This window comes from Mastigoproctus giganteus, chromosome 12 (genome assembly GCF_048544385.1).
Source record: "Mastigoproctus giganteus isolate SK-2022 chromosome 12, ASM4854438v1, whole genome shotgun sequence".
Taxonomy (NCBI): Eukaryota; Metazoa; Arthropoda; class Arachnida; order Uropygi; family Thelyphonidae; genus Mastigoproctus; species Mastigoproctus giganteus.
Window position 1 is genome coordinate 77140412 of NC_143586.1, and position 13598 is coordinate 77154009.

Sequence of the window (13598 nt, forward strand, 5' to 3'; positions counted from 1 at the left end):
GCGTGGCCTGACTATTGGCTTATACAAGCGGATAATCACCTCCTTATTCCTGCCAGCAAAATTCCTGTATATCATTGACAAAACATCATGTGTTACTCTTGTAGCCTGTCTGCACTGCTCAGAAAATTTCATATCTGACTGCACAATAACTTCAGGTTTTTTTCATTCTCCACTACCCCGAGTGTAGTACCGCACAGTTGGTACATTTCTCTGGGGTTACTGCTACTCTGGGCTTATGCAGTACTTTGCATTTGTTAATATTAAACTTCAGTTGCCACTTCTCAGCTCATTTGCCCAACTTTTCTAGATCCTGTTGCAGTATTATTGTTATAATTATTATTATTTGTTTATTTCACAAAAGGAAACCACCCCGGGACGGCCAAGTGCCAGGAGGGTGCTAATTACGTGTCAGGGTACAAAATACTACGGGCAGTGGGTTACATATACTGATCACGTAGTCTCGTCCCGAAATATTATACAGTATACACATTTTATACTTAATACAGTATATACAGTATTTACACATTAATGATTCTGTACATACATTATACAAATTATATATTACAATTCAGTAATTTCATATATATCTTATATATTTACACAACCGTTAGGAACGTCAGCAGCATAAAGCAGAAAGTTTCACTTTTACTCACAGTTCTTTGGTATGTTAGCCACTTTACAGCCGATTCATATTTCGGTAAATCTATAAGAATCCTGGAAGATCTCTTTCCGGTATGTTGCATCCCCAGTTTTTCGGTAGCTATGTGCAGAGAGTTAAATAGTAGCATACTGTCATTAACAATCCTGCCAACCTTTGTATCATCTGCAAATTTCGACATTAAGCCTGATATATTTCCAATTCCATTGATAAATATACAAAACAAAAATGTCCCAACACCGAATCCTGAGGGACTCCAATAATAACATTAGTCCACGAAGAGCAGTGTCCATTGATTACCACTCTCTGTCATCTCCTGCTCAACCATCCTTTTATTCATTGAAGCAACTTGTCCTTAATGCCATACTGCTTCAATTTGTACAGTAGTCTTCCATGTGCAACAGTATCAAAAGCTTTCCTAAAATCCAAGTATATGATATCAAAATTATTTTTTGCATCCTGTTCCTTTGTGACCACATCGTAGTATCCAATCAAATTGGTCAGACAAGACTTCCCTTAACAAATCCATGCTGTGTCAGAATTATTACTGCAGTCTTGTCTAGATGATCCTGCAATGCATCTTTAACCAGCGATTCCATTATTTTCCCCGGAACAGTTGGTTGGTTTAGTGTTTAATGGCGCACGGACAACTAAGGCCATGATGCGCCAAGTCAAAATTAAAGCCGATACAAAAAATGTGGTAGCCTATAAACTGGCTACCACGTCAAGAAGGTAAACATGATATACTCCGTTTTAAAGGTAAATAAAAAATATAAACTTAAATCTTTCTGTATAAACTGATTGAGTGTAAAAAGTTAAAAACGTCAGACATGTTGTCTCTGTCACCTAAAATCTGACTGAGTGTAGATGGTTCATCCAGATTATTAAAATCCCTACCCCGGGACAGAAGTTAAGCTAACAGGTCTGTAATTACTAATTGCACGTCTCCCATCCATGGGGACCTCCTCTGAGTCCAAGGAAGATCTCATAATTATGGCTAAGGGTTTGCTGATTTCCTTTGTTGCCTCCTTTAATACAACTGGATAGCTCCTATCCATCCCATGTGACTTTTTTGCGTTTAACTTTAACAATTTCTCCTCCACTTTACTCTCAGTTATTAGAAAATCATTTAGCTCTCTGCTAGATTTTGATAAGCCCTGGCCTCTACTTCCCTACAGAATTCGTCATATGTGAATGTAGATGCAAAATACTCATTGTTTATCAGCTGCCTCAGCTGGATCCTCAACAGTCGAACCATCGATGTCAAGTGGACCAATCTGATTCAACCCCTTCTAGAGTTCTGTTATCATTGCACCATGGCAAACATAATTGCCATTTCTCTTTCCATTCTGATGTATCGACTGAACTCTAGCGGCTCGGGACTCTCCGTTCCATAATTCCGAAAACAAATAGTCTCTTTTATTCCTTCCCCCTCTTTTGCCTTTCCTCTTCTGGGTATCTGTGTTCATAAATATAAAAGAAAGCTGATTGGGGGGGGGGGTTAGAAAGAAAGCTTCCCTAAGCGGTAAAATGAATTCTGATTTCCAAATCTATAAGTAACGGAAACAGGTTAGCAAAGGAAGGATGGAAGTGCAATAAATGTCCTGTTGGTGAAGATGCAGTAAGGGAGTCACAATATTACAAATGAGATGGTGGACAAAATGTGAGGAAAAGTTCACTTGGCATAGTAATATAGTTTTCAAATATAGAACGAAAGAAACGCTTCGACAGATCTTTGAACTTCACCTGACTAGTTTTGCAGAATCTATAAGACGTAAAAACTCTTTATTTTCACACTAAGTGGACGTAGTAGAAAATCCGAAATATGCGTCTTTGGACTTCCCTGAGGCAATAGATACGTCATAATATAACAGTGTTAATTTTTTTCATTTAAAGTTTAGCTACTAATTTTGGTCAATGTATCACCATCCCAGCATGTTTCTTAAGAACATGCTTAGATGGTAGTGTGGGATAAAATATCACTGTTCACCAGCATCACTTAGAGAACCTAGAAGTGATGCATTGTTAAATGCAAAAGAAAAGTAGAATATACACCATAATTATCAAGCTTATAAATAAAATAAAAACTTAATTCGATGCAATAACTTTATACAAATAGGGATGAAGTAAAACTTATTACATAACCTCTTGTAATTACTGCGATGATACGCCCATTTCTGATGAGGAGCCCATACTACATAGGAGTAATCCAAAATAAGCACTGCAAGCCGCACGAACAATTTCAGCAAAATTGTATCAGTAATCAAGTCATTAGGAAAACGTTTTGTTCGATAAAGCCGGACATCCCACAGATTTAGAAATAGTGTCTGATATACAAAGATGGGGTGAATCCACCCTCAGTATTATCTTGACAACCTTGTAATTCCTTCGTCGCAATCCTCGCTGCGCCAACAAAATGATCAACCAGAACCAAAGCCCACCCTATTCTCGTAGAATAGCAATGACAAACTCTAATCGCACGAAAGCCAGTTTGCATATAATTAACTTGCATCCAGCAATCCGCTCTTATACGAGCATCCCCCTTGGCTGAATTGCGTGAGGAGTACCAATAACCCTATAAATTTTCATATCATCCGCATAGAGTTGCCGCTCAATCTCTCCATCGAAAAGCCTGGGTGAGAGATTATTGTGATATGAACAACATGGTCGTCCCAAAGGGAAACTCTAGCTCGCAAGCTAAAGATAGACAACTTCTTCCCATCAACCAATACCGAAGCCAAGCTAATCTGCTACACAAAAATTGCTTCAACCAATCTTTCGTGGTTATCGAAACCTATATTTGCAATTTGTTCAACTGATATCCAGGTTGAATTATGTATCAAATCTAAAAACGGAATCGACTTACAGTTTTCCAAGCTGAGTACCTGATTAATACCGAATGTGAAATTCAGTTTTTCAGAACTTCAAAATTGCAGAGACTGCAACTTTGAAATCACAGTAGTTTGATCTTCATATAGTTATAAGGTTTTTTTTTTTTTTAAATGGGACTTAAAACTTTATTTTTAAAGTATTATCTAAACCCAAAAAAATAAGAAAATCTGGCCGTCACGCTTGAAAGTTGGCTATGTTGAATGAAGTTCCAGCGATCGCTAGAAGATAAGTGACTGTGCGTGGAATACAGTATGGCCTTTGCCTTGTTTAGTATTCGTAGGGCATCAAGTCAGCACAAAAGGATATCCGACTGACGCCAATGAGCATCCATAAATTCGGCGACGCTGCCCCATTCCTATTTAGATAAAATATTCTGCTTCTGGCTGTTTAGAGAGAAATAGGTTTTCCTTCAGTAAACGGAAGTTCTAAACGTGGCAGTAATCTGTCAATTCCATTTGAATGCTCCCAAGCTCACATGCTTTACAAAATAACTCAAAAGTATTTAAAACTTTTGTTTCGATAACTTATTATTATTTAAACTTAATTGTCACAATTTGTGTCACTAAAGTACAAAGTTACTAATAGGTAACTTTGTACTTTATCGCTTTTATTTCGCGAATGAAATGTATTTCAATAATTTTGTTTTCACCCTTCATATGACTGTTGAAGTTGTATTAAGGGTGAAAACAATCATTTTATTTTTTTTTTAACAGATAATATACACAATAGGCATGCCCCAAGTTAAAGTGTATAACAGAGCAGAAAAAGATAACAGAACAAAGATTGTACAAAGCATAAAAATAAATAGTAGAATAACACACTTTGTACAATGAAAGTTCATTCAAACGGGAAAATTCCAATTCAAAGAAATAAAAAAGGTAGTAGTAGTAGTAGTGGCACTTGATGCAAGAAAGCAAGTGTAGGAGCTTATGCAGCATCAGCCAAAAAAAAAAAAAAAAAAATCACACCATACCCTCCAATTGCCTGTCCAGTTCCTCCTTAAATTTATTTAACCTATCAACTTCCACAACGACAGATGGAAGTTTGTTCCAGCAATTAACCACCCGCTGGCTAAAGGCAAATTTCCGCACATCTATTCTACATCTATCCTTTCTTAATTTGAACTTATGTCCCCGTAGGTTCGTATTCTGAACAAGTGGGAGGATCCCATCAGAATTCAGCGTGCTCAACCCATTCAAGGCCTTATAGACCTCAATCAGATCACCGCGCAGGTGCCTAGTCTCCAGCCACTGCAATTTGCAGAACTTAAGCCTCTCTTGGTAAGAGGATCTCTTCATTCCCCTCACCAATCGTGTTGCTCTTCTCTGTACACGCTCAAGCAAATCTACATCCTTCCTAAAATGAGGCCTCCAGACCTGTACGCAGTACTCAAGGCGTGGCCTGACCATTGCCTTATACAGAGGGACAATCACCTCCTTTTCCCTGCTAGCAAAATTCCTATATATCATTGACAAAACCCCATGACCTGCCCTAGCAGCCTGTCTACATTGCTCAGAAAACTTCATATCTGACTGCACAATTACTCCCAGGTCTTTTTCATTTTCTACCACCTTAAGTGTAGTACCACACAGTTGGTACGTTTCTCTGGGGTTACTTCTACCCATATGCAGTACTTTGCATTTGTCAAGGTTAAACTTCAGTTGCCACTTCTTAGCCCATCTGCCCAAATTATCTAGATCCTGTTGCAGTAGCACACTGCCATTACTGTCATTAACAACCCTGCCAACCTTCGTGTCATCTGCAAACTTCGACATTAAGCCTGATATACCTTCATCAATATCATTGATAAATATACAAAACAACAGTGGACCCAACACCGAACCCTGTGGGACTCCACTAATAACATTAGTCCACGAAGAGCAGCACCCATTGATTACCACCCTCTGTCTTCTCCCACTTAACCATCCTTTTATCCATTGTAGCAACTTACCCTTAATACCGTTCTGCTCCAATTTGTACAGTAGTCTTCCATGCGCAACAGTGTCAAAAGCTTTCCTGAAATCCAAGTATATGATATCAAAATTATTTTTTGCATCCAGTTCCTTTGTGACCACATCATAATAACCAATCAAATTTGTCAGACAAGACTTTCCCTTAACAAACCCATGCTGTGTCTGAATTATTGCTGCAGTCTTGTCTAGATGATCCTGCAATTCATCTTTAACCAGTGACTCCATTATTTTACCCGGAACAGAAGTTAAACTAACTGGTCTGTAATTATTCGTGTCACCCTTCGAACCTCCTTTGTGAATTGGGGATACATTTGCACATCTCCAGTCCGTGGGAACCTCCCCTGAATCCAAGGATGCTCTCATAATTATGGCTAAGGGTTTGCTTAGTTGCTTTGCCGCCTCCTTTAATATAACTGGATAGATCCCATCCGCCCCAGGTGCCTTTCTTATGTTTAACTTCAACAATTTCTCCTCCACTTTGCTCTCAGTTATTACAAAATCATTAAGCACACTGCTACAATTTGATAACCTTCTTCCATTTTCAAACTGTAATGATTCCTCACGTGTGAATGTAGATGCAAAATACTCATTCAGTTTGTTTGCTATCTGAGCAGGATCATCAACAGTCGAACCATCGATGTCAAGTGGACCAATCATATTCAGCCCCTTCCTTTTAGAGTTTATATAAGTAAAGAAATCCTTGCTGTTTTTCTTAGCATCTTTTGCCAAAGATTTCTCGTAATCCGCCTTTGCCTGCCGAACCTCCTTTGTGACCTGATTACAGACTAGCTTATATCTGCTACAGGCTTCTGCGTCGCCTGATAATTTATATGCATCCCATGCATTTTTCTTCTCTGTCATGAGTCTCATTAGTTCATTTGATAACCATTTTAGGCCTAAACCTTGAACAATATTTCTTCATCGGTATGAAAAGTCTAGTAGCTTCCACGATTAATTCCTTGAATGCTTCCCACTTAGAATTTACTGTTTGTAACATCGTCAGTCGATCCCACTGTACAGAATTTAAAAACTGTCTGAGACCACTGTACTCCCCTTTACGGAAGCAAAAACCCTTTCCTTTACCCCTGACGGTAGTTACTTCTTTGAGTAAATCCCACTTCAGCACACTGTGATCACTGCCACCTAGTGGTTCCTTTATCTGCAAATTCTTAATACACGAATGATCACTGCTGATAACCAGATCAAGAGTATTACTTTCTCTGGTTGCCTCTCGAACATGCTGCTGCAGAAAACAATCATCCAATAAATCCACAAAAGTCTGATTAGTGTGTGAGTGACCAACCCACAAGTTCCAGTCAATATCTGGGAAGTTAAAATCCCCCATTATAAGACATTCTGATTTACTGGCCCACTCTATTTCTCTGTACAATTGTTCATTGTACTAATTCGAGTCATTAGGCCTATAACACACTCCTACTCTTATCTTTGCTTTTGCAGTGCTTATGTCACACCAAACTGACTCAACAGTGCACTGTCCATCTATATCAACTGGATGCACTTCTTTTGATTTTATGTTTTTCTTAATTAACAGCATAACACCTCCTCCCTTTCTGTCCTGTCTATCCTTTCTGTACACATTGTACTCCCCAAATTCCAGTTCTGCATTCCTTATATCTTTGTGACACCACGTCTCTGCTATCCCAACAATATCCGCCTTTGATGTCTTGACCAACACTTCAAATTCATCAAATTTATTTACTATACTTCTAGCATTGGTATACATGCAAGCATACATGCTCCTATGCCTATTCCTTGTTACTCTAACACATCCCATATACCCAAGTATTCCAGGATGACTGCCATCCGTCCCTGAACCCCCAACACCCCTCGCTCCCAGGTCGCTTCTTATTCTAATAGAAGTTGTGCAAGAATCACCTTCACCTCTGCCTGCAGTTACTGTTAAACTATTAGTCTTTGTATCCCCCCCAAGCTAACAGTTTTCCGACCCACCTAACACTGCCTCGATAGCATCAGCAAATATTCTTGCACCCTTTCTATTTAAGTGTATCCCATCCCTGTAGAAGCAATCTCTCCTGTTAACAAGTACAGTCCAGGCTGAAAAAAATTCTACCCCTTGAGCCTTGCACAATCTTTCCAGGGCCGAATTGATCGACAAGGCTCTCATCATATACTCCCTCCTATCGTGTCTGGGCAGAATTGCAGACACTTTCAAATTCAACCCTAATTCTCGGCTTTTTTTCAACAGTGACCTGTACTTGTTGAGTAATTCTGCCGGTCTCCTACTCTTAATATCATTAGTGCCAACGTGTACAACTATATCACCTTTTGTGCCCTTGAAAGATGATATCCGCTCTACAACGTCATCAACCTTTGCCCCTGGCAGACATACCCTGGTCCTGTTCCATGACATCGTATGTTCCATGACATGTTCCATGGTATTCATGACATCGAGTCCAGTGCCATGAAGAAAATCGCAGAGGTAGCTGCAGGAGACATCACCACATACAAACGAATTAATGAAGGCATTTTTAACCCAGAACTCGTCCGTCAGCCAGTCAACCTACTACAAATAGGTCTATAAAACTCATTCTGTTTACAGCCGTATCCAGATCAAACTTGTTCATGAGTGCCAACGTTCTTTTGAAGAAGTTTCTGGATATTCTCTAATCTAGAGTTGCCGATGTGAAATGTAGTCTTCTGTCTAGTAGCCACCGTAACCAATTATTAATATTAATCCTATAGAAAATCAGGAATTATTTTTTTTATAAAATTTAGATTTATTTCCATATACGAGTATATAAATGGAAGTATGTTTCGGATGTTTGGGAATCACTCAACAAGGAAAAATCGGATCGATACCAAATTTTCCAATTAACTTCTGTTAGTTCCTGGGAAGGTTTTGAGATAATTCCATAACTCCAGCAATTTCTTCCCTACGGAAACTTATATACACTCATAAACCAAAACATTATTACTATCCCCTGTCTGTACGAGTGGACTGATCCCGCAGCACTTAGGAGTGACATCACCGACTGCGGAGCATATATAGCGCCTGCACGGCAATGTCTGTCAGTTCTTCAGTACGAAGCCCATGCAGTGGGGAAAGGGAAGGACCTGATGGAGTTTCTCTGAGCTTGGAAACGTTTCCGAGCACACGATCGAGCAACGCTCTGGCGTAGAGGCCCGTTCATGTGCCCGTGTTGACTGACCGTCATTGACAATTCCGCTTGCAGTGGGCACGAGAACACCGTTCCTGAACATTGGACAACTGGACAAAAGATTAGCCTGGTCTGATGAATCCAGGGTACAGCTGTATCATGCTGGTGCGTATTCGATGGCGAGCAGGTGAACAGCCGCAACTAGACTGCATGGTTGGACGAAAACAGGCCGGCGGCGATGGTATCGCGGTTTTGGGAATGGTTCATTGACATCACTTGCATCTGATGGGGACTTTTGATAGAGATACCTGAGGACACCTTCCGCGTTCTCGTGAAGTCAATGCCAAGCTGGGTGCAAGCGTTTGTCACGGCGAATGGCGGCCCATAACGCTATTAGATGGCTGGTCATAATATTTCCACTCAATAATGTATAATTTTTGATGTACTCGAGAAGAAAAAATCGAATGAACGCCACATTTTCAGTTTATTTTAATGATCTTTGAGAAGGTTGTAAACCCAATTGAAATTCCTAGTACAAATTTGTACAGTATCTCCAATTCTATCCCACAGAAATCTGCGGGGATCATAAAAAATGTAAAATATGTTTGAATGCTTATATACAGGGTGTTTCAAAAGTGATGGGCAATAATTTAAAGGAGAACTGTACAGACTACAATATGTAAAAAAAGCCTAGTAAACATGGGTCCTTAAGTGTATCGTTTTCGAGATATTGCACATTTCTAGTTGGGATCCGCCACTGACAAGGTGAACTGTACAGAGTTGGGATCCACCACTGATTTGTTTGTTTAGGTTAGGTTATGCCCATTTTCTCTGTTTCCCCTCTCTCAATGCTCTGAGACATAGCAGGCATACTAGTACTTGTCAAAGGATAGTCAACATGGAAAAAGGTTACAGCAACGAAGAGTATGCGGACATGCACTTCATGTATGGTAAAGCCAACGGCAATGCGCTTGAGGCTGCACGTTTGTACCAACAAGCATTTCCCTGCCGAAGGCAGCCCAACAGGGGCGCACATTCATCAGGGTATATCAACGCCTTAGAGAACATGGGCGCTTCGCACATGGAGTACGAGCAGATAGGCCCAGAAGCATAACACCTGTTGCTGAAGAAAGGGTGTTAGAAAGAACATCTATAAATTCCTGTGGTATTGAAACCAAAAATTAAAAATGTTATTATCTTATGTTTAATAAAACCGCCCTTAGATTCACAGCTTTTTGCTAAACTAGTGCTCCCATAGTCAGTGGCGGATCTTAACAGAAAATGTGTATTATCTCGAAAACGGTTCATTTGCGGCGCGATGTTCACTGGGACTTTTTTGCTTATTTTAGTTTGTACTTTTCACCATTAAATTATTGTCCATCATTTTTGAAACACCCTGTATATATTTATTTATTTTATTTTATTTATTTATATATATATTTGACCTATTGGGCTAGCACTGGTTACTTCGGTGCCATTAAACACATAACGCATAGACATTTTTTCACAAGTTATTAATGCATCCTGTCCCGAAAATTCTGTAAGCAAGTGCACTCTACTGGGCAGTGCTTTTGTGTGGGTGCGCGCGCTCACGCACGCGCATGAAAACTTCTCAAACTAGCAGTTTTGTTACAATGCTGCAACTTCAGTTTAAAATTTGAACAGTCAATACATGAATGTAACTACAAACCTCTGTCCTTGTGACTGTGAAATGCTTCACTGCAATGCGCATAATGTACTTACTTTGTTAGAATAAAGAGTTTAATAAAATAAAGAAATACATTTTCTCTTTATATTTCCGAAGGTTACGGTTGTTTGATAAGTTTCTAGCTTAACATTGAAGCAGTTATTATCTGATGTTGATTGTACATTGTTCTTCGATGTAGTCTCCTTGTAATTCAGTGCACTTTTTCCAGAACCTCCCCATTTTATAAATTGGATATGACTAGATCTAAGGAGTTGGTAGGTGGGCAGCAATTCGTAGCCATCCTGATGAATTGTAGCCGTGGCAACATTCGATATGTAAATAAGTGCATTATCCTGGTGAAACAAAACATGTTTAGTCAGTTTGTCTGGACGCTTTATAAACTTGATTGCAACTTGTAATTTAGTTACTAAGTTAGCATAGTATTGTCCGTTTATTCTTTGTCGCTTTGGAAGATAATCTATCTTTATTATCCCTTTGCATTCAAAAAGACATACCATGACCTGACCTTTCCTCCCGATGGGGGTGACTTAGTATTAGTATTAGTAACGGCCGCATGGTGCAAGAAAGCCTATGGCTTATGCTGCACCAGCCGAAAAAAAAAAAAAAAAAAAAAAAATCCGAACAAAACAATGATAAAAACAAAATAAATAAATAAATAAAATAAATAACTAAATAATAATAATTAATAAATAAATAAAAAATATATATATAAATAAAATAAAATATAAATAAAAAGGAAATTAAACCTATCATCCTATGCGCTTCCCTTACCCGAAAGTGGACATAGTGGACATAGTGTTTTTTGTTATGCGGTTCCCGTGGTTTCCCACAAATCCGCGTTAAATACTCTGTTAACATAGCAAAGCCAGTCAGTGTGGGTTATGTGTGTTGTTGTTGTTGTTGTTGTTCGGTTTAACGACACAAGGGCTACTACAGCCAAATTGTGTCTCTTCATCGTTAATTCACAAAAGCGTATTGTTAGAGAGATTAAATTATATGCTTCTGTACAAACCAATATGTTTTAGATATAATAAAAGTTCTTCAATATTTGCTTCATTTCCTAAGATGCGAGATAAATCAGGTGATATATTCAATGTAGAGAGTGACTGAAAAGTGTTTGACCTGATGGTTGAATGTAAGGGACAATCAACCAGGAAATGACGGACTGTAAGTTGCGTCTGACAGGATGAGCACTGCGGTGGACTTTCCCCCAATAATAGGAAGAGATGAGTATAGTGAGTGTGTCCAATTCTGAGTCTTGCCAGTACCACTTCCTCTCGTCTATTTCTTCGGAAGCCAGACAGCCACAGCTTTGGATCTTCTTTTATCTGATAAAGTTTATTGTTAGGGTCACTTTTCCAGGTCTGTGACCATTTATCATAGCAGGCTTTGCGTATGACCGACTTAAAATCAGAGAAAGGAACCTGAGGATGTTGTGAGAGAGCGGGTTGGGGATGTTTAGCGGCAAAGTCAGCAGTTTCATTTCCCGGAATGCCTGAATGGCCAGGGATCCAGCAAAAACTGATTGACTGATTGGACACACTGCAAGCGAATAGCTGGGAATGAATCTGTTTCAATATAGGGTGAGAAATGGAGGAATTCTTCCTTATGGCAGAGACAGCACTAAGAGAATCTGTGTAAATTATGGCATATGAGATGGAGAGCTCAATTATCTTACTAAGCGCTAACTTAATAGCATATAATTCAGCTGTGAAGACGCTGCAAGCAAGCGGTAGTGTGGCTGAACTTGTAAATAAAGGAAAAACTGCCGCAGCACCTACCATACTCTCAGTTTTTGAACCATCCGTATAAATTTTACAGGCATGGTTGTCTGTAGCATGAGCTGAATGTAACTGTCTGATATTGCAGGAAGGTATATTTTTCCCCCACTGGAGGAAGTATGTATCTTGAAAGACAGACACATATGTCCAAGGAGCAACAGGTGTAGTTGTGTCTTGGAAAATGTCATTTAAATTGATATTCCAAGTCTGAACAAGTTCTTTGATCCTGAGAGAGGCGGGTCTATTTTCATTTGGTTTGCTCTCGTAGAAGGCATCCCAACGAGTATTATAGAGATACTCCCAACTTGGGTGCGATGGTAGACTCTGGATCTTAGCAGCGTAGTGAAACAGTAGTGTTTTTCTACGCAGGTGTAATGGGGGATCATGCGCTTCAATATATAGACTTTGGATCGGGGAAGTCCTGAAAGCTCCCAGCGCAGTTCTCAGAGCACTGTGATGGATCATATTTAGCTGTTTTAATGTAGTGCTCCTGGCAGAGTCATACACTGGACAACCATAATCTAGTCGTGAACGGATTAAACTTCTATAGAGATGCAGCAAAGTACACCGATCAGCTCCCCATGACATAGATGAGACAGAACGAAGTATATTCAAATGCCTTAAACAAGTAGTTCTCAAATAAGTGATGTGAGCTTGGAAATTTAGTTTGCTGTCTAATAGTAGTCCAAGACATTTAACGGTATTAACAAGCGGGATTGGAGTATTGTTTATTTGCAGTTCAGGTTCGGGATGGAGAGTTCGCTTCTTGCAAAAGTGTGTGACAGTGCATTTCTTTTCTGACAGTCTGTAACCGTTCAGTGAAGTCCAGGTTTCTATTTTGGTTATGGCAAGTTGTAGCTGCCGTTCAATGGTATTCATACTTTGAGATTGACAGGAAATGGTAAGGTCATCTGCATACATATACGTTTGTACAGTTTTTGGGATATCTCGTGTCATACTACTAACTCTGATTGAAAACAGTGTTGGACTGAGTATTGATCCCTGTGGGACTCCCTCTTCCTGAATGTGAGATGTAGAGAGGATGTTTTTGTACCGGACTTGAAAAGAGCGCAATTGCAGGAAATTTTGAATTATTTCCGGCAAATGGCCCCGAAGCCCCAGATGGTAAAGGTCCCTAATAATACCATGGCGCCATGTTGTATCAAATGCCTTTTCAAGATCTAAATTGACCATGACTAGATGTTGTTTCATGACAAAGGCATTGCGTATATGAGATTCGGCTTTGATAAGCACGTCCAGTGTTGATCTGTTTTTCCGAAAGCCATATTGTTGTTCTGGAAGAAGATTCTCTGACTCCAGGATGTAGGTGAGTCTAGTATGAACCATCCTTTCGAAAATTTTTCCCATGCAGCTCGTAAGAGATATTGGCCTGTAATTTTCAACACAGGAAGGATCTTTTCCTGGTTTTGGTAAGGCGATAACGAA

General features: G+C 39.4%; 1 protein-coding gene across 2 annotated transcripts in view; it reads left to right on the forward strand.

Annotated features, from left to right (window-relative positions):
- Window positions 1-13598, forward strand: part of LOC150077208 (solute carrier organic anion transporter family member 4A1-like) — a 748389-nt gene that overhangs the window by 137441 nt on the left and 597350 nt on the right. The window lies entirely within an intron of this gene.